The 21456-nt window shown below is 42.7% G+C and overlaps 1 protein-coding gene and 1 long non-coding RNA gene across 4 annotated transcripts in view; one reads left to right on the top strand and one right to left on the bottom strand.

Moving 5' to 3' along the window:
• PTPRA (protein tyrosine phosphatase receptor type A) overlaps positions 1-2235 on the bottom strand; it is a 143641-nt gene extending 141406 nt beyond the window's left edge. The window contains exon 1 of one of the 3 annotated variants that reach the window (XM_083571228.1): positions 1734-2235. The gene's annotated coding sequence lies outside the window, so the exon portion shown is untranslated. The remainder of the gene's footprint in view (positions 1-1733) is intronic. The other 2 variants (XM_083571229.1, XM_083571227.1) reach the window with 2 other exon arrangements.
• On the top strand, positions 1832-18270 carry LOC310742511. Its single transcript, XR_014538485.1, has 6 exons — positions 1832-1975; positions 13954-14112; positions 15578-15731; positions 16112-16676; positions 17032-17107; positions 17775-18270. It is a non-coding gene; the product is annotated as an uncharacterized lncRNA (long non-coding RNA).
• Positions 18271-21456: the final 3186 nt, after the last annotated feature.

The raw sequence follows: 21456 nt of genomic DNA, 5'->3' as shown, positions 1-21456 counted from the left end.
TGGAGGAAGAACAGAATATCTAGTCTAATAATGACCTCAGAAAGCAGAACAAAAGCCACAGCAACGGGCATTTTCTAAACCCAGTTCCACCACTATCACCCAAATAGAGAAGTGTTATGCCAATATATCAACCACAGTGTATTGGGGGGAAGATGACATTGTAGAAGGGGATGAGGAGAGGGACACAGGCATTAAAGACTCTCCTCCATTAAACTCAGCCCTTAAACAGAGATCAATATGCATTTATTGATTCAAGCAAATGGAGACAAAGTGAGGAAGAATAACTGCTGAAGCAAGTAACATGAAGAGGGTATTCTTCTCCTGAAGTGTTCAGAGCATAACATTGTGCATGAAACCAATTAATAAGCTAAACATAATTTCTCATTTATCATATATGGAAAAAATAAGATGCATAAATAAAAAGCAAGAGTAGGTTAAACCTGTAGCCTTATGCACACTTTCCTAGGAGTAAGCACCAGGGAGACTTCCTCCCAAGCAAGCGAACTCCCAAACCCTATTCCACAATTAAGTTAGAAAGAGGGGGAGGAGCATGGGCATCCATCCACAGGAATCTTTTTTTCCAGTGGCTGGGTGAGGAGGGGAAACCCAGAAAGGGGCAGGAGGAGAAAGAGCAGGCCAGCTTTCCAGTCACAAAAAGAGGCGCCTGTATATTGCCTGTATGTTTTACCTCATATCTCAGCTTCCACAAACGCTAGAAACTGTGAGCTGCACCCAATGCTAGCCACACTCACAACAGACCCACTTGAACTGCATGGGCATAACTTAGGTTCACTAAGTTAGTCATGCTCATGCATTTCAATGGGTCTACTCTAAGTAAAAAGTTAGTTGAATACAACCTTAAAAAAAAACCTGTGGGTTGTACCCAATGCTAGCCATACTCAGAACAGGCCCATTTCAAATGCATGGGAATGAATAATTTCACTTCACTGTAAGGTTCGCCATGCCCATGCATTTCAGATGGGTCTACTGTATTCTGAGTATAAAGTTACTAGGATGGAAGTATTATTATTATTAAAAGAAAGCTGGCAATCTCTTTGGGGTGGGGACAATTTGTGGATTATAGTTCATTGGAGGGGCAATCTAGGGGGGGTACAGTTAATAGCTCACTGGGGTGAGGGCAAACTGGTACAACACATTGGAGGAGCAATTTGGGGATTATAGCTCATTGGAGGGGCAATTTGGAGATTATTATTTTATGGGGTGGGGGTGATCTGAGAATTATAGCTTATTAGGTGGTGTGGTGGGGGCGACAGCCCATTTCCGAAAAATGACTGAAGGGGAGGGGAAAACGTTGGCTAATAACCAACTTAACTTTCCTTCAGACACCCACACAAATATATATATATATATATATATATATATATATATATATACACACACACACACATATACATCTATGTATCTACACACACATACATGCTCACATCATAGGGGCCTTCAGCAACCGCCCCCCCCAAAAAAAAAAATTTGAGGGGGCCAGCGCCCTTCCCCTAGTTGATGGGCACTACCACTCAAATACAGTAGTGTGTTCCCCCTCGTCATGTGATTATGTGGGGCGGGGCTTGCCTGGCCCCGCCCCCCAGTATTTTATCCCAAGTCGGCCCTCTGGTATCCCGCTAAGCACGCTCGCGCGCGCCCTGTCGATGGGCGTGGCCAGCGGGCGTTGGGGGGCGGAGTAGGCGGCGGGATGACTCAGAGGGAGGAAGACTTACGGTTGCCAAGCGACGGAGGCCGTCGGGCGGGGGTGGCGAGGAAGGCACGCGGGGCTGGGGGTGTCGCGCTCTCTCCCTCTCCCTCAGAGCCCCGAGGCGGGCGGGCTCCTCCAGTCCCGGCTGCTGCTGCTGCTGCTCCTCCCCTTCCTGAGCGGCGGCTCCCGAGCCTGCCCGCCGCCCTCGCCACCGCGGTGCCGCTCCATGCACGACGGCGGCGGCGAAGGCGACTAGCCCAGCCTGAGGTAAATTCCCGGCGGCGGGACGGCGGCTTCAGCGGACGGCAATCCTCCGGGTCCCCTCTCCTTCTCCTCCCGCGCTCTCCTCTTCCCCTCACGGCCGCGCCAGCTCCCTCCTCGCTCGGCTCCCTCGCCTCGCCCGCTCGCTTTGCCCGCCTTTCCTTCCCTCACAGGAGGCGGAGGAGGCCGCGGCGGCGCCGCCCCCCGCCAAGGCCCGCCCACGGGCCGACGCTTGGAAGGAGCCCGCCGATTGGGCGGCCGAGAGGACGGCGCTGGTTGGCTGCGGCGCGCCAGGGTGGCTCCTCCCACTTCCCACCTCGGGTTCTGCGGGCCTCGGTGGGGGGGGGGCGAAGGATTTCCCCCCTGCTCCTTTTCCTGGACTGTTAGTTTGGCCGCTGCTGCTGCTGCCGGGGCACGACGGGGGCTCATTGTGATTACTATTATTGTCATGATTATTATATTACCGTTAATGTTACGCGCAGCCCCTTTGCAAGAATCGCAGCATTTTATCCATTTTATTCGTTTATTTTTCTGCTCTTGCAGAAGCAGAATTGGGGCTCATTATTCTTACTCTAACGTTATATAAGATATTATTAATACTAAATAAAAGGTAAAGGGACCCCTGACCATTAGGTCCAGTCGTGCCCGACTCTGGGGTTGCGGCGCTCATCTCGCTTTATTGGCCGAGGGAGCCGGTGCACAGCTTCCAGGTCATGTGGCCAGCAGGACTAAGCCGCTTCTGGCGAACCAGAGCAGCGCACGGAAACGCCATTTACCTTCCCACCAGAGCGGTACCTATTTGTCTACTTGCACTTTGACGTGCTTTCGAACTGCTAGGTTGACAGGAGCAGGGACTGAGCAACGGGAGCTCACTCCGTCGCGGGGATTCAAACCACCGACCTTCTGATCGGCAAGTCCTAGGCTCTGTGGTTTAACCCACAGCGCCACCCGCGTCCCTTATTAATAAATAGTATTGTTATTAATACTGGTATTATGATCACGCAACCCCTACGTCGGAATCGCAGCATTGCACAAGGCCCACTTTCTTGCTTGCAGAAGCAGCCGAATTGGGCTCATTTTTCTTACTATAGCATCATATAATTATTTAATATGTTGATACTACTAAATGTTATTAATATTATCACACACCCCCTTTGTAGGAATCACAGCATTGCACAAGGCCCACTTTTTTTGGTTTATTTTTCTGCTTCAGCAGCAGTACGATGGGGCTGCATTATTTTAATGAAGGATTTCTTGCTAGTAAGGAAGCTTCAGGTTGCAAGCTATGCAGCCAGATTATCCCTGTTTTACCTAGCTCTCGGTCTGTCTAGATTCACTAATTCTGTCATAGTTACAGCTGGAGGCAGCCATGCTTCCGATGTTCCATAAGCAGTCCGGACCATATGCAACAGAGCTCCCTCTCTACAAGCCATACAGAGTTCAGGTGACAAACATAAGGTAAACTGTTGCTCCTGGAGAGCGTCGTTTGCAAGCACAACGTCCGGCCTGCTTTAGAGTTCCCCAAATGTATCTCGACAGAACTGTGGGCTGTGTGTAACGCTGGCCTCATTCAGCGCATGGACTCTTGCTTGTTAGTCTCTCACCCCTCACCCACCCACTAGGAAATGAATTTCAGCTGCATGACTGCAACCCCCACCCACTAATGAGCCATGCCAGAGCAGAATGTACACTCTCTGGAAGCCATCAGTGTGGTAGGACATGCCCTGTGCATGCACGAAACTTTCCTTCATCAATAAGATTCCTACATCAATATTTTCTGAGAATCCTCCGGAAAAACAATCTCTCAAAGGACCTGTTGATGGCATTTTACCATTGCACTGTGGAGAGTGTATTAACTTATGGTCTGTGTGTGTGGTTTGGGAGCTGCATGGCCAGGGAAGAAACAATGCTGTCCAGGGTTGTAAATACTGCGGAGAGAATAATTGGGTGCACTCTTCCCACCTTGGATCAAATCTATGCTGTCAGGTGCCATAAGAAAGCTGCAGAGATAGTGCAGGATAGTGCACACCCCGGAAATGATCTCTTTCAGCTTCTGCCTTCTGGAAGAAGGTATAGGGATATAAAGGCCAGGACTAGCCGCCTGAGAAACAGTTTCTACGCAAATGCAATTCTGGTTCTAAACGCAGCATAAGGAGTCTCTATAGTATATTGTATTTTAAAATGGGGTTTCAGAGTTTTTAGGGGGGGTTGAATGTTTTATGTAGTTTTTCAATTTCATTGTTCTGTATGGGACAATGACAATAAAGATATCGTATATCATGCAACAGTCACTGAAGATTATTCAGCTGCCAGGACCTGCTTGGTTCCCATACCATCTGTACCTGAACCACAGCTGTGTTGACTGGGGCTGATGAGACTTGCAACCCAAAGCTTCTGCTCCTCCCTCTTCATTCATTGACTGGTCCTGGGAGCCAGTGGAGCAGGAGAGGTGCAGCAGGAGGTGGAGGCATAGAAGCTCTTGGTTCTACATCAGCCTGACCTCTCTCCTCCTGCACCTGTTCTTCACTCTCCAGTTCTGCAGCTTCTCTTGCCTCTTACTCTCATCTCCTGGCTGTTACAGGCTCCCCCAGATCATTGTTCCCTTCTTCCAAGTCAGTCCCAACCTCCTTTCTCCCAGTGCCCACTCATCAGAATCCACCCACCACTGCTCAGTGTCCACTCAGTCTCTGACACCAGCTCTCAGACACCTCATGGCCAAAGTAGCTCTGACACCAGTCACACATTGGTCTTTGCAAACTTTGCCTCCTCCCCCCATCCTCTACTAACATAGGAACAGTGGGGAGCAAAGGGTTAAATCCCTTCTTGCACATTCCCTGGTGCTGATCAAGATTAACACACACACACACACACACACACACACACACCACAGATGCTATATGGTAAAAAAAAACAAAAACAGAAGAGGACCGCTCACATGATTCCCATCATGCCTAGTTTGGCCACCCGTTTTTTTGCAACTCCGCTCTTAGAATCCAGATACAGCTTCCGGAGGCGGTGCCAATGGCAATGGCGGTCTCCTTCTAATCTGGAGGGAGAAGCTCCGCGGAAAGTGGGTCTGTCCGCTACGGCGAAGCGGAGACCCTTTTGAAAATCACAGGCAGGAGAAGCCTGTGAATGTGCGACTCGGCGGGCACCCTTAGCGCCCCCCAAATTGGCGAAGGAACCCCGCAAGGGGCTCCGGAGTGTAACGGGAGCTTGGCGCGGTGCTGAGAGTCAATTGCTCCTTCCGTGGGGTGAAGCCGCACAGCTGTTGCCGGAGAGCGCTGACCTTTTTCCTGTGACAATTCGGCTGCTAAACAACTACCCGTGAGTAGGTGAAACTTAAGAAATTGGGACTAAAGGAAGAAAAAAGGGATTAATTTGACACTGAAGCGGGAAGGCGTAAACAGGAAGTCCGCCTTCCGTTTCTGTATACAGATCAAAGCAAAGACGCTTCTAAGCTAAGACCTGGAGAGCGGTGCTTTTAAAGCTCTAAATCCGAACGTTAAAGTGAAAGAACTCCCCCCCCCCAGGTTAGTGGAGAGGGGGGGGAGAGGGAAAAGTGACTTTATTTCTTTTGGGAAAAATAGAGACAATTATTTAACTCCTGGGAACGGACTGCCAGGTTCACTAGAACTGTTGCATTGAGAGTCGCACTCTTTATAGACATTGTAACTTTTTAATGGTTAACTCTGCAAAGGAGATACTTGTTGAAGGTCTTCTCTGGACTTGAAACTGTTGCTTGTTCTTTTTTTTGAGGGGACTTAAGAAAGTTGGAAAAGATTCTTTATTGTAACTTTAAGGACTGCTACAGTGTCCCCCTAGAGGAACATTGAAGCTGTACACCCAGCTGGGGGATTTTTCCACTCTGGACTTTGGGGATTTTCCACGGGAAGATTTGACCGTGGGACCGACCTTGATTCATAGACAAAAGTGTGATGACAGATAGGACAACAAGATCGGGCAAGGCCAGAGTGCAGCAGCCCAGTATAGTTTCCCAGCAACGCAGATCATCTGTTCCCGGCCCTCCTGTGACACAGGGGGAAGATTTTGCACAAGCTGAGTCAAAAGGAATGGCTTCAGAAGGGGATTTTACTTCTGTGTTAAATAAAATTTATGAAAAATTGGAAGGCCTAAGCAAACGAGTTACGGAACAATCAACTAAAATAGATAATCTGGGACAGAAGGTGAACTCCAATACAGAATCTATTGAAAAATTGTTGGAAGAATCTGCGTCTAATCAAAAAATAGCCGAGGAAGCAAAAGAAAAAGCAGAAGCTGTAGAGGAAGAAATAAAACCTATGCGCAAACAGATTGGGGATCATCAGTCACTTCTGTCTGTGATTGAACTGAGGGAGAAACAGACCAATCTGAGGATCAGGGCAGTACCGGAACTTGAAAAAGATAACCTAAGTGACTATCTTACACAGGAATTTGGAAAATTTTGGAATTTGGAGCTGGAGAAAGACTTCAAGATAGTAAGTGCGTTCAGACTTGGAAGAGGAGGGAGAAAAAACAGGGTGAGAGACTGTTTGGTTACCCTCCGAACGAAAGAAGAGAGAGATAAAATACTGAGTGTGCACTTCCAGAAGACTTTGGAGATCAACGACTTGAGAGTGGAGATTTTTAAGGATATACCGAAACATCTATTGGATCTTAGAACCAACTACGGAGATCTGGTGGCCCTACTGAGAAGAAACAGAATTGTTTTTAGGTGGGAATTCCCCCAGGGACTATCTTTTACCTTTAAAGGGGAAAAGTTCAAAATAAGATCAGTGGAAGATAAGGAAAATTTTTTGAGAGACCACGAAGAAGACCTGCAAAAAGAAGTACTAGAAGAGCTAAGAGCTTTAAGATCAGGAGTACTAGACATAGCACCACCACCTTTGGGACTGGACAAACAAAAAAAAGTGATACCACCGTCAGAACAAGAAGAACTTTTGGGAGCAGTTGGAGGAAAATAGAACAACCACATCATGTCTCTACAATTATTAAGTTGGAATATTCATGGATTTAATTCCCCAGAGAAGAGGAAGAAAGTCTTTCATTTATTGAAAAAGGAACAATTGGACTTAATTTGTTTACAGGAAACTCATGTGATAAGGCTTCACAGGAAAGTACTGATTAATAAAAGATTGGGTCAAGAGTTTATTTCATCGGACAAGGTTAAAAAGAGAGGAGTTGTTATTTATGCCAAAGAGAGCCTATCACCGAAATTTGTTTTTAAAGATGAACAAGGAAGATTTGTGGCAATTGAGATTCAATCACAAGGAGAAAAATTTTTGATTGTAGGAGTTTATGCACCAAATGAGGGGAAATCTGAATTCTTCAGGAAATTGCATGAGACATTGCTTGACTACATGGACTATAACATTATTTTGATGGGAGATATGAATGGAGTGGTATCTACAAATATGGATAAGTCGCAGAGACAGGCTGTAACTAAAGATGGCAGACTACCAAAAACCTTTTTTGAACTGACTGACAATATGGACTTGATTGACATTTGGAGAACCAAGAACCCCCTTGGAAGAGAGGGAACATTCTTCTCTGAAGCCAACATGACATGGACAAGAATTGACCAAATATGGATAACTAGAGGACTGGCACCTAAGACTCGAAAAGTGGAAATTTGCCCAAAAACTTGCTCCGACCATAATGCGGTGAAGATGGAGATGAAACTAACACCAATCGGTTCCTTCAGATGGAGGATGAATGACACCTTATTTAGAGATCAAGAGGTTACCAAGAAGGCCCCAAAAATATTGAGAGATTGTTGTTGTTTAGTCGTTTAGTCGTGTCCGACTCTTCGTGACCCCATGGACCAGAGCACGCCAGGCACCTCTGTCCTCCACTACCTCCCGCAGTTTAGTCAAACTCATGCTGGTAACCTCGAAAACACTATCCAACCATCTCATCCTCTGTCGCCCCCTTCTCCTTGTGCCCTCCATCTTTCCCAGCATCAGTGTCTTCTCCAGGGAGTCTTCTCTTCTCATGAGGTGGCCAAAGTACTGGAGCCTCAGCTTCACGATCTGTCCTTCCAGTGAGCACTCAGGGCTGATTTCATTAAGAATGGATGCATTTGATCTTCTTGCAGTCCATGGGACTCTCAAGAGTCTTCTCCAGCACCATAATTCAAAAGCATCAATTCTTCGGCGATCAGCCTTCTTTATGGTCCAGCTCTCACTTCCATACATCACTACTGGGAAAACCATGGCTTTAACTATACGGACCTTTGTTGGCAAGGTGACGTCTCTACTTCTCAAGATGCTGTCTAGGCCTGTCATTGCCCTTCTCCCAAGAAGCAGGCGTCTTTTAATTTCGTGGCTGCTGTCACCATCTGCAGTGATCATGGAGCCCAAGAAAGTAAAATCTCTCACTGCCTCCATTTCTTCCCCTTCTATTTGCCAGGAGGTGATGGGACCAGTGGCCATGATCTTCGTTTTTTTGATGTTGAGCTTCAGACCATATTTTGCACTCTCCTCTTTCACCCTCATTAAAAGGTTCTTTAATTCCTCCTCACTTTCTGCCATCAAGGTTGTGTCATCTGCATATCTGAGGTTGTTGATATTTCTTCCGGCAATCTTAATTCCAGCTTGGGATTCATCCAGCCCAGCCTTTCGCATGATGTATTCTGCGTATAAATTAAATAAGCAGGGAGACAAAATACAGCCTTGTCGTACGCCTTTCCCAATTTTGAACCAATCAGTTGTTCCATATCCAGTTCTAACTGTAGCTTCTTGTCCCACATAGAGATTTCTCAGGAGACAGATGAGGTGATCAGGCACTCCCATTTCTTTAAGAACTTGCCATAGTTTGCTGTGGTCGACACAGTCAAAGGCTTTTGCATAGTCAATGAAGCAGAAGTAGATGTCTTTCTGGAACTCTCTAGCTTTCTCCATAATCCAGCGCATGTTTGCAATTTGGTCTCTGGTTCCTCTGCCTCTTCTTACAAATTGAGAGATTACTTTGAGATAAATTTGAATACCACGGTTGAAAAAAGAGTAATCTGGGACGCAAGCAAAGCGGTCATGAGAGGGTTTCTGATTCAACAGAACGCAATAAAGAAGAGAATTCAAAATGAGAAAAAAGATAAAATCTTGGAAAAAATAAAAGGAGAGAAGAAATTAAGAGCGAAACCAAAGTCGCAAGAGATTCTGAGAGAAATAAAGCTATATGAAGTACAATACATGAAAATGATAAATCAGGAAGTAGAATGGAAAATTAAGCAGATGAGACAAAAGACATTTGAATCGGCTAATAAATGCGGGAAACTGCTAGCCTGGCAGATGAAAAAAAGACAAAAATTAAACACCATTACAAATTTGGATGTGGAAGGAAAGAACAACAGAATCCATTGGAGATTAGAAAGTGCTTCCAGAGATATTTTAAACAACTATACACACAAGGGCCACAGAAAGAGACTGATTTAGACCAATTTTTAAGAACAAATGGATTACAAAAAATCTCTCAAGAAAATAAGATAATGTTGAATCACAAAATTACAGAACAGGAGGTTGAAGGTGCCATCCAGAACATGCAGTTGGGTAAATCTCCAGGGCCGGATGGTCTTACCTCCAAATACTATAGATCTCTGAAAGACTGGTTAATTCAGCCACTAAAGGAGGTCTGTAATGAAATTTTGGAGGGGAAAAAGGCGCCAGAGTCGTGGAAGGAATCTTACATTACACTTATACCGAAAACTGAGTCGGGAAAGACACAACTTAAGAACTACCGCCCCATATCCCTGCTTAATGTGGATTACAAAATTTTTGCTGATATTTTGGCTAATAGATTAAAAAAGGTATTAGTTGAAGAGATACATAAAGATCAAGCCGGCTTTCTCCCAGGTAGACATTTGTCTGACAATACGAGGAATATAATTAACATTTTGGAGAAGCTGCAAGTGAACATAAATACCAAAGCAGTTTTAATTTTTATAGATGCGGAAAAAGCTTTTGATAATATTTCTTGGAATTTTATGAAGAAAAATCTTCAGGGAATGGGGGTGGGCCAAGGGTTTGAAAATGGTATAAGTGCAATTTACTCAGAACAAAAGGCTAAGTTAATAGTTAATAATGTGATGACAGAGGAATTTAAGATAGAGAAAGGGACACGACAAGGCTGCCCAATTTCCCCATTGCTTTTTATTTCGGTTCTGGAGGTTTTGCTGAATATGATTAGAAGGGAACGTCTGATTAAAGGTATTCAGGTCGGAGCCAAACAATATAAATTGAAAGCTTTTGCAGATGACCTAGTTTTGACGTTACAGGAGCCAGAATCTAGCACGAAAAGAGTATTAGAATTGATTCAAGAATTTGGTCATGTGGCAGGATTTAAGCTGAACAAGTCAAAAACTAAAGTGCTTGAGAAAAACTTAACACCGATTGAGAAAGAGAGGTTTCAGAAGGAGACTGGTTTAACATTAGTTAAGAAAGTAAAATATTTGGGGGTTAATATGACTGCTAAGAACTTAAACTTATTTAAAGATAACTATGAGAAATGTTGGATAGAAGTGAAAAAAGACTTGGAAATATGGTCAAATTTGAAGCTTTCCTTGTTGGGTCGAATTGCAGCTATAAAGATGAATGTATTGCCAAAAATGTTATTTTTGTTTCAATCATTGCAAATATTGGACAAGATGGACTGTTTCAAGAAGTGGCAGAGAGACATTTCCAGATTTGTCTGGCAGGCCAAGAAGCCTAGAATAAAATTTAAAATATTAACTGATGCAAAGGAAAGAGGTGGATTTGCCCTGCCAGACCTTAAACTTTACTATGAATCAGCAGCATTCTGCTGGTTGAAAGACTGGCTGCTTCTTGAGAACACAGGCATTTTGGATCTAGAAGGATTTAACAACGTTTTTGGTTGGCATGCATATTTGTGGTACGACAAGGTTAAAGCACATAAAGCATTTAAAAACCATATTGTCAGGAAAGCATTGTTCAATGTCTGGATAAGATACAAAGATTTACTGGAAAATAAAACCCCAAGGTGGTTGTCACCGATGGAAGCGAAGGCTCAGAAAAAGCTCAATATGGAGGTAAAATGGCCGAAATATTGGGAAATATTGGAACAAGAAGGAGACAAACTGAAATTACAGAGTTTTGAGAAATTAAAAGGTAAAGTGCGAGACTGGCTTCATTATTATCAAATAAGAGAGGCCTATAATTTGGACAAAAAAATTGGCTTCCAGGTGCAAAAATCAAAATTGGAAACAGAACTGTTAGATCCCAAAACTAAGATACTTTCAAGAATGTATAACTTGCTGTTAAAATGGAATACGCAGGATGAAACGGTTAAATCTGCTATGATTAAATGGGCACAAGATATTGGTTATAACATTATGTTTGCTGACTGGGAACAGTTGTGGACCACCGGTATGAAATTTACGGCATGTAATGCCTTAAGAGAGAATATTATGAAAATGATGTACAGGTGGTACATGACACCAGTCAAGCTTGCAAAAATTTATCATTTGCCCGATAATAAATGTTGGAAATGTAAAGAAAATGAAGGTACATTCTTTCACCTTTGGTGGACGTGCCCAAAGATTAAGGCTTTCTGGGAGATGATCTATAATGAAATGAAAAAGGTATTTAAATATACCTTCCTGAAGAAACCAGAGGCCTTTCTCCTGGGCATAGTTGGCCAATTGGTGCCAAAGAAGGATAGAACTTTCTTTATGTATGCAACAACAGCAGCAAGAATACTTATTGCAAAGTATTGGAAGACACAAGAGCTACCCACCCTGGAAGAGTGGCAGATGAAGGTGACGGATTATATGGAATTGGCGGAAATGACTGGCAGAATCCGAGACCTGGGAGAAGAGTTGGTGGAAGAAGACTGGAAGAAATTTAAAGACTATCTTCAGAAATACTGTAAAATTAATGAATGTTAAAATGATGTTGGATTGAAAATAAGTGGCATTAGCAACAAAGTTAATAAGAATATGCAAAAATGAATTGATAATGGATGAAAATATAGAGTTATAATCTGTTAAGATATAGAGTTAAGATAAATGAAAGAGGGTAAGGATTTGCTGATTTGATTATTTAAATGGGAATACAAAAAGGGGAGGTGTGAGGAGGCCAAGGAAATAAGCTAATGAGTTCAAAGCTACAAAAAATGGATTTGTTTTTAATTCTTTTTTAGCTATTTGTCTTTTGTCTTTTGTATTTTTATTCCTTTTTTTCTTTTTCATGTATTTTTCTATGTTCTCTTTTTTGTATCTTTTTCTTTTTATATGACCTTTTTCATTTTGTAAACTTACGTTTTTGTAAAACTTCAATAAATATCTTAAAAAAAAAAATAGAATCCAGATACAAATCCACATGATACGTCTGTAACCCCGACAGCAGACTCGAGCTCACCCCCCGGAAACCTGCTGATGTTGTTGCGGCGTTATCGCCTTGCAACACCATGTGATGACCAGCCACAAAAGCAGAAGTGGCAGCATGTGATAAAGGCAGCCCTGGAGGGTATCTTGCACTGCCAGCACTGTGGCAATTTCGCGAAGGGGAAGGGACTAAAGGTCAGTGTTCTTCTGCGCTTCGGTGGTTGCCTGAAGCTGTTAGAGGTCATCAGGCGAGCCTTCCCCAAGCTGGTGCCCACCAGAAGTTTTGAACTCCGGCTCGCATCAGCCCAAGCAAGCATGGCCAGTGGCCAGGGATGAAGGGAGCGGTTGTATCCCATCTGTGGAATCATGTGACTGATAGTCCACCTGACCTTCGGTTACAAAGATTCTCATTAAAATTTCCATACTTTTGTTTTGGTCAGGGCACATTTAAAGCCACAGGCCTAAAATCAGTTTTGGAAACTCCAACATTTTGGTAATTTGTTACTATAAATTTCCCCCTAATTGCAAAGTTTGGGACTCAAAATGACCCAGTGAAATTTGCACATTTCACCAGTGGTGGCGTAGCAGTCGGAGTGTCAGAACAGATCCTGGGGGAGCAGGATTCGAATCCCCACTCGGCAATTAAGCTCACTGCATGAGCTTGGAACAGTCACTCACTCGCAAGCTAACCTACCTCACGGGGTTGTTGCAGGGATTAAATGAGGAGAGGGAGAACCACGTAAGCTCCGTGGAGAAAAGGGTGGGAGATAAACGCAAATGCAATGCAGTATATGAAACCAGTTAGTGAAAGTAGTCTGCAAACAGAATAATAGCAGACGGCGCAGAGTGCATCTGGTGTGGAAAATATTTCCATTAAGGTTTTCTCCTCTTTCTTTCTTTCAAAAATAATATGTGGAGCTCAGCATTTTGGCCTAACTATTGCAATGTTATACATCAAAACTCACCACCCTCCTCTGCTATTCAGCCTTTACTGAGGTGCTAATACAGCACTCGGCTGTCTCTCTATTGAAGGTTCTAGGACAAAACATTACTCCCACCTCCACCTGTCTTCCCACAAGCAGAAATACTTGTATGCATCATTTTAATCCCATGCAAAGTAGGGGGTGCATTAGTATTTACAATAGTTTATTTTTCAAAATGATGAAGCTGGCCTATGCTCTCATGGTGGAATTGCAACAGAAGCAACACGCTATTGAACAAAGACAGTGCATACAAAAACAGCATACACAGCAGGCTTGCAGACCATGTGGCATTGCCTCAATGGAAGGTTATTATAATTTCCAACTAAATAAAAGGCAGATAAAATTAACGGAAATGTTAATATTCATATGCTGTGTCCAAAAAAAATATCAGTTGCATCTGCTTGGCCACTATGAGTGCAGAATACTGGACTAGATGGGCCTCTGGTCTGATGGGGCAAGACTCTTCTTTTGTTCGTAATAGTTAGAGGAGTGCATCAGTGTCAAAGTCCCAGAGCCATTAAATGATTAAAACATTTCTGGAAGCAGATTCAGAACTGAGCTTGTGTATATACATATTTATAAATGTTTACCAGTGATGGCTTATGTGGTTTCTGGAAGAGAACTGCATTAAAATAATAATAACGCTGTCTCTTTTCTTCTAGTAACTGAGGCATCACCAACACAGAAATTCATTGCCCAGAGTAATCTAAAAACGTCGATACAGAAGATCAGCTTGGACTTTCTTTCTTTTTTAAAAAAACAAAAACCTTACATGAGTCCAGTGGAATTTATCTGGATGTAGAGATGTGAAAGCCTTCAGGGTGGGGAAAGAGAATTATTATTATTTTTTGAATATTTTTTTAAAAATCTTTTTTGGGAATGAGTTTAATGTTTTTTTAAGATCAGGTTTAACTCAAACTCAAATCAAAATGAAGATTTTTATGCAATACAATATACCATTTTCCCCATAGGAATATGGTTAGCCACTGTGAGAACAGGAGAACAGGCCACTGGCTTGACCAGCACACTTAACGGTGCTTATGTACATAAGAAAAGCAAGCTCAAGCACAAATCACCAAGACAGATATAACTCAAGCACAGTCTATGCAGATTCTGGTTTTCTAGAAAACTCGCAGCTCCTCACTGATGTCTGCGGCGGCTCTGTCTGTCTTGGCCCCCCCCCCCCCCAGAAATACCTCCCCTGTCCCAGTCAGATCCAGGAGCAGAACAGAGCAACACATCATGTTCCTGACTGTAACTTTCCCCCACATCTCTCCAGTTTGTGACATCATTCTTACGGCTGCATGAAGATATATTGCATCATATTAATGGGAAAGGTGAATCTGCTACCGTCAAACCAATGATACCACAAATAACCCAGTCTGTAAAATCAACATGCTTTTATGGGGGGGGGCGGACAGTGATGACCCACCTTTTCACTGGATGGCATATGAATCCCTCCCATCCTCTGGAATTGAAGTGGAAACCTCTTGGCCCCTTCTGCCACCTAGTGTCAGGACAGAGAATTGCATGAATGCATGTAGAATTTGTACAGTATATAAAACCCCACCTTTCCTACCAGTGGAGACCCAACACGGCAAACACTGAAGTGATGCAACAATACAATTAAAGATAGGATTTCAAAACATATATATTTAAAACCTTTAAGAACATGCTAAACAGTCACATACTCTCGGAGGGGATAATTTCGTGGATGCCAGATACAGCACCTTTCAGCCAAAAACAGAATGAGTGAATGGGAACATTGTTAAATAAAAAGCCAAATAGATGTCACTGGTGTTTTATCTCTTGTTAGCCAATTTTAATCCATCTTTTTAATGTTACATTTAATGTTACTTTTTTATATATGTTGGAAGGGTATTATTATGATGGAATAGGACAGCCCTATTTTCATCGGAGAAATGTTGGTGGGTATGTTGCCTAAGGCCAGCCAGTGAGTTCATGGCAGAGGTAAGATTTGCTGCCTGAGCACTCTTGCTTCGCTCCTTCCCCTGGGAGCAGGTAAGATAAACAAACCAGGAAGCCTTGGCTTCACTTTATGTCTGAACCAGGGACCGTGATTTGTTGCTTCCTGTCAAACACAAGATCAGCGAGCCAGCAACAAACTAGGTTGCTCACAGTTGTGGCTTGCACTAAGGGGGCTGTTGACTGGGCAGTGTGCACAAGCACGCTGCTTCTCAGTAAACCAAGATAAACCACAGCCTGAATTAGCGTTGCACGCAAACGAGCCAATGGCTTAACATGCATTGATTTTTTTAAAAAAAGGCTCAAAAAACCCTCTATCTGATCTGCCACATTCTTCCATGAGGAGTTTGCATTTCACTCAGATCATCAGAACAAACTCAGCCACCACTCAAGAACAAACTGGATGCATTTCCAAGACAAACTGAACCTCGGACCACAGGCTGGAGGGGGAAAGGTAATTAGTAGCTTGTTTGCAGAGGTAATTAGCAGTTTGCTGAACTGCAGGTCTCTTTGCTAGGATTGCCAGATCAAAATATCAAAAACACAACACTGCAGCAGTGAGGCATGTTTTTGTTTTCTGATCTAAAGAGTTCAAAGGGGTCATTATGTTTCTCATATAAGGAGCCATCCATTATGTGGAACTGTAAAATTCTGGAGTAAAGAACAACGTTCCAAAATGTAGGATACCCTTTGACATCCTGAGGGTCCCCAGATGTTCTGGAGCTGCAGTCTAAAACATTTGGAGGGCCCCTGGTTGGCAAAAGCTGATGTAGGAAGGTTCTTAAAATGCAAAGCATCTTACAGCTGTTTTCCCACTTTTTTGAATATTCTTAGTGGCTCTTCCTCAAAAGCTCGGCTGTCACTGCCACACCAGACAAATCCTTGAATTAAAAGTAGACTTTGCTACTGTGCATATGCAAAAATCATCCTCGGGTGAAATCTGCATCCTTCATCAGGTAGCTTGGTGCACTTGCGATTTCTGAGGACTCCCCAGAGCTGAATGAAAAAGAACAGCCCAAGAGAGCACCCAGGCACACACAGCCTTCAGTGGAAACTGGGAAGGCGCCACTTTTTTGCAGTGCTTGAAAACAGGTCCTCCAAGAAGAAGACAAACGATATGTCTGTTTACTCTGCATCCAGTGAGCTCCCATTGATGGTTTCTGAAGCCATGTGGACACAACAGGAGGCACAATCCATTTCAATCCTGGTTGTTTTTTTTATAGAAATACTGTGTTCTGATGCTTTCCCCCACCCCTCAATTTGAAATGTGGAGAGGGGAAAGGACCTTAGTGCATTTTAAGCCAGTAATGCGTACACAGCCAAAGTCCGGAAACCACAGAAGGGCTGTGATAGCTTGATTCGCTTTTCCGTTTTCATACTACTATGTTGTTGTTGTTTAGTTTTTTAGTTGTGTCCGACTCTTTGTGACCCCATGGACCAGAGCATGCCAGGCACTCCTGTCTTCCACTGCCTCCTGCAGTTTGGTCAAACTCATGTTCGTAGCTTTGAGAACACTGTCCAACCATCTCATCCTCTGTCGTCCCCTTCTCCTTCTCTCTTTCCCAGCATCAGGGTCTTTTCCAGGGAGTCTTCTCTTCTCATGAGGTGGCCAAAGTCTTGGAGCCTCAGCTTCAGATTCTGTGCTTCCAGTGAGCACTCAGGGCTGATTTCCTTCAGAATGGATCGGTTTGATCTTCTTGCAGTCCATGGGACTCTCACGAGTCTCCTCCAGCACCATAATTCAAAATTCAAAGCAGCAGGAAGGCTCTCCCTTCCCTCTTTCTCACTTTCTGACACTGGGTGAGCTCAGCCTACCTCGCAGGGTTGTAAGTTTACATTTTTGTACCCTCCTTCCCCCACCCTTCTGCCTATTATTATTATTATTATTATATGCCACCGATCTGACTGCATTGCCCCAGCCACTCTGGGCAGCTTCCAGCCAAATATAAAAACACACTGAGACATCAAACATTAAAAACTTCCCTAAACAGGGCTGCCTTCAGATGTCTTCTAAAAGTCATATAGTTGTTTATTTCCTTGACATCAGCTGGGAGGGCGTTCCACAGGGTGGGTGCCACCACCAAGGAGGCCCTCTGCCTGGTTCCCTGTAACTTCACATCTCGCAGGGAGGGAACTGCCAGAAGGCCTTCTGTGCTGGATCTTAGTGTTGTAATTTTGTTGTTGATGATACGGTCCTGTATATTGGGCTTCATATGATTTTGTAAATTTTGTACGTTGGTTTTTTATTTGTATATTATTTTTCTGTTTATTTTTATTATTTTGTTCCCTGCTCTGTGATTAAAAATATTCAAGGACAAGCTGGCTATAAATATTGTAAGTAAATAAAATACATTAAGCCCAGACTGAATTGATTCTCATGGAAGTCATGTCTAATAGTAAGTCCCCAGTAGTTTGATCTCCCTAGAAGTTTCTGCATTCTTCTGCTCCAACAACTTTTATAATTCTTTTTTTAAAAATAAATAAATTAAATTTTCAGTTTTACAACAATTATACAAATTCAATAAAGTCAACCCATCAAATCGGCTTCCCTCCCACCCCCTCTGGTTTCTTATGTTTTGTCTTTATTACTGCATATTCTAATTATTACCTTACAGTATTTATTTATTTTTTCCTTTTAAAGTTCCCTTTCATTTATATCTTCACTGTTCTTTCTATGTTAATACTGCTAAAGTACTGAGTTGTTACTAATAACTTCTCAGGGGCAACTTTTAAAATTATTATTATTACCATTAAAGTTTTTATTTATACTTTTCAAATTTATACATTTCATTAATTTTACAATCATTTAAACATTTCAAAATTTGACTTCCTTCCCCCTCTTTCTGCAGTTCCTTAGATTTATTTTTTATATTTTCTGCATATTCCAAATTAACTTTACTTACTCATTTATTCATCTACTTTAAATATATATTCTTATAAAACTGAAAGTTATTACAGTAATCCTGCCAGTGTTCTTTTCTGTTTACAGTTTGTTTGTAAATATTCAATAAACCATTTCCATCCTTTTTTTTGTAAAAAGTTTGCTATCTTGATTTCTTATTCTTCCAGTAAGTTTCACCATTTCTGCATATTCCATAAGTTTTTGTATCCATTCTTCCTTTGCTGGGACTTCTGCTTCTTTCCATTTTGGGACAAGTAACATTCTTGCTGCTGTAGTAGCAAACATAAATAAATAATTATCTATACAGTTTAGGAAGTTCTGTCCCTATAATTCCTAAAAGAAAAGCTTCTGGTGTTTTTTTTTTTACAAAGATTATTTTGAACATCCTTTTCAATTCATTATATATCATTTCCCAGCAACTTTTATAATTCTACCCAGCTTGGCCTGATTTAGAAATTGAGGAGGAGGAAGATTTTTATTTTTTTAAAAGCTAGGTTAGCAAAATCCACTAGTGTGGCCGCCTGCTCTCTCTTGAGGAGGACAGTCCTCTGTTGGAGAAAGGAAATCGCAAGGAGGTAGAGCTTTGATGCTGCCAACACACAGCCATTTCTAGGGCATCAGACAAAGGGGCCACCCAGTCACAATCTTCCCTTCTATGCTGATACACATTGCATTGCATTTCTAGTCCTGATTTCTAAGTTTATACTGATGCATATAAATTAGCAGCTGTCCGTCACATGCAAATAGCTGTCCCATTGTGGGGGGGAGTGAGTGAGCGATGTATAAGCAGCCACCGAGCTGCCCTGCTATGGACGGAAAACGACTCATGCAAACCCTTTCCCACGAGCAAACCTGCCCACACTGCGCACAGAGGAACTTCCTTTGCGGGCTGCAGCTCGACCCCCGTGCAGTGCCCGATTTATGTACTGTCAGTGGCAGAGCTTGATGCTCCAGCACCGGGGGGCGGAGAGCAGACGGGGTGGTGCCCAGCACAGGCAGGGGGGCAGCCGCGCTGGCACCGCACCGGGATTGCACTGCCAGGAGCAGTGCACTCACCCCGCACTCCTCTTCCTCTGCCAGTGTGTACAGTGGTACCTCTAGTTGTGGACACCATCCATTTTGGGGTGCCGCTCGCACCCCAAAAAGTCCGCAACTAGAGCGGCGCTTCTGCACAAGCACAGAGCGCAATAGAACATTTCTGTGCATGCGCGAAGTGCGCAGAATGCTTCTTTTTTTTTAATGAAATATTTATTAGAGTTTTTCAAATTCAATACAAAAAAAAATCTAAAAGAACAAAAAATGCAAAAAAATAAAAAAGAAAAAATTTAAAATTTACAGTTTCATATTTTCATTACCATATTTCCCAGACTTCCCCACACCTCCCTTCTTGCATTCCAATTCAAGTTGTTTGTTCAACAAGTTCCTATCCCCAATTTTTAACCTTTTTATATTTAATTCATTTTTTAACTTATTTTAACTTATAAACATCAATATTTGTACCTCAATACACAAATCTTTTTCCTAAAGTCGACCCTAGTTCCATTCCACGAATTTCCCAATTTTCATATTAATAACCAAACAACAACAAAAAAAATAATAAGACAGATCATAATTATACACCCTTTGGATTCTCAAACCCCACCACCCCCTTTCCTGGTTTTGATCCCCAACAAATGTCCAGTCTTAATTTTCTATCAGCCTGGAGATCTCACGTCCGAGGCTCTTAATTCTCTCTCAGTCCCTCTCTGCCGGTTTTTTTGATAGTCCTTAATGTTAAACTCAGAATGCTTCTGTATGTGTGGCAAAACCCGGAAGTATACACTTCCGGGTTTGCCACGTTCGCAAGTCGAATAGATGCAACATGAACCTAATGCAACATGAGATATGACTGTATAGGCTAAGTATTCGGTATAGGCTTTATAGACTGTATAGGCTGAAGCCTAGGTAGGTCCTCTAAATCTAGGGGGCCTCTGCAGCCCATCTGCCCCCCCCCCAGGGGGCAGTCTCTCCTCTCCCAAAATTGCAAACCCAAGACTTCATGCGAGGGCATTTTAATCCTAGTGGGTCCCAATTTGAAACTCTAGGGCGCAATTTGAAAAAATTTTGTGGGGACCTAGTTCACAGCCAAAGTCTGCAGAATCTTAGAGATATAAATCTGTGTGCTAGGTCATTTTCACAGGGTCAGCAAAGCCCTTCAGAAATCAGGCCTGTTATTGAGTTCTTGTGCAAGTTTGTACAGTTCGCTTCTGGATTTTTTAAAGAGAAGTTTTTGATGACCTTGAGAAACAAGCAAAAGCCACCTTGCCAAATGTTAACTACAAAATAAGGAGACAAAGAGGTTGGGAACGGCAAAGAAATGACAGAAGTTCACCTGATGCCTTAGATACACTTTCTTCGAGAGCTAAGTTTAGGATAAAATCCTTTATTCCTATATTAGATGCACTAGAAGCCAATTTAAAAAGAAGTACTGTATACAGTGATGTTACACAATTGTTTTTTTCCATTCTTGCTGATAGCATCTAAGCAAGAAATTCAGCACGGTGTTGAACTGTTGATGGAAGCATACCCAAAAAATATTGACCTGAAACTTATTGATGAACTTTTGCACTTTCACCTGTACGTGAGACAAAGCCATAGGCTTACGGCAGAGCACTCTCTGTCTCATGCAGACCTTTATCAAATTATATACAAGGAAAAAAATCAGATGGCCTTTCCTAATGTGGAGGCAATTTTGTGGCTATTTCTTAGCTTTATGGTCACTAACTGCTCGGAAGAGAGGAGTTTTTCAAGACTCAAAAGAATTAAAAGTGAATTAAGGGCCACAATGTCTCAAGAGAGGTTGTCCGCACTGAGCATTCTGTACATTGAAAATTTTGATGAAGTTTTGTGATGTCCTTTAGAGGAGAAATTGTGAATTGCAGAATTTTAAATACCCATCCTCATTCAATTTTGTTTATAACCCTCTTCCATTTTCTTCTAGTCGTGAGGGTAGGGGATTGGGAGGGGCCTCACAAGTGGAGTAGCCTATGGTCTCTCTTCATCTAAATCTGGCCCTGATCCCATGTATGCTTCCTCTTCTTCAGCCCCTTGTTTTCTCCCAAGAAAAGTGAGATGGGGATCGCTTAAATAAATAAATAAAAATTCTGAGTAACATCAGTTTGCATTTCTTAGTACAGAAAGTATTGATCTGATGTGTAGAGATCTTCCCTGTCCTAATTAATTCAAGAGGGTTCTGGAAGCTTCTCTGTGTGAAAGAAACAAGTAAAAACTTCATGAT

This window comes from Podarcis filfolensis (genome assembly GCF_964270895.1).
Source record: "Podarcis filfolensis genome assembly, chromosome: 9".
Classification (NCBI taxonomy): Eukaryota; Metazoa; Chordata; class Lepidosauria; order Squamata; family Lacertidae; genus Podarcis; species Podarcis filfolensis.
This window is presented reverse-complemented; position numbering and strand designations above follow the sequence as displayed.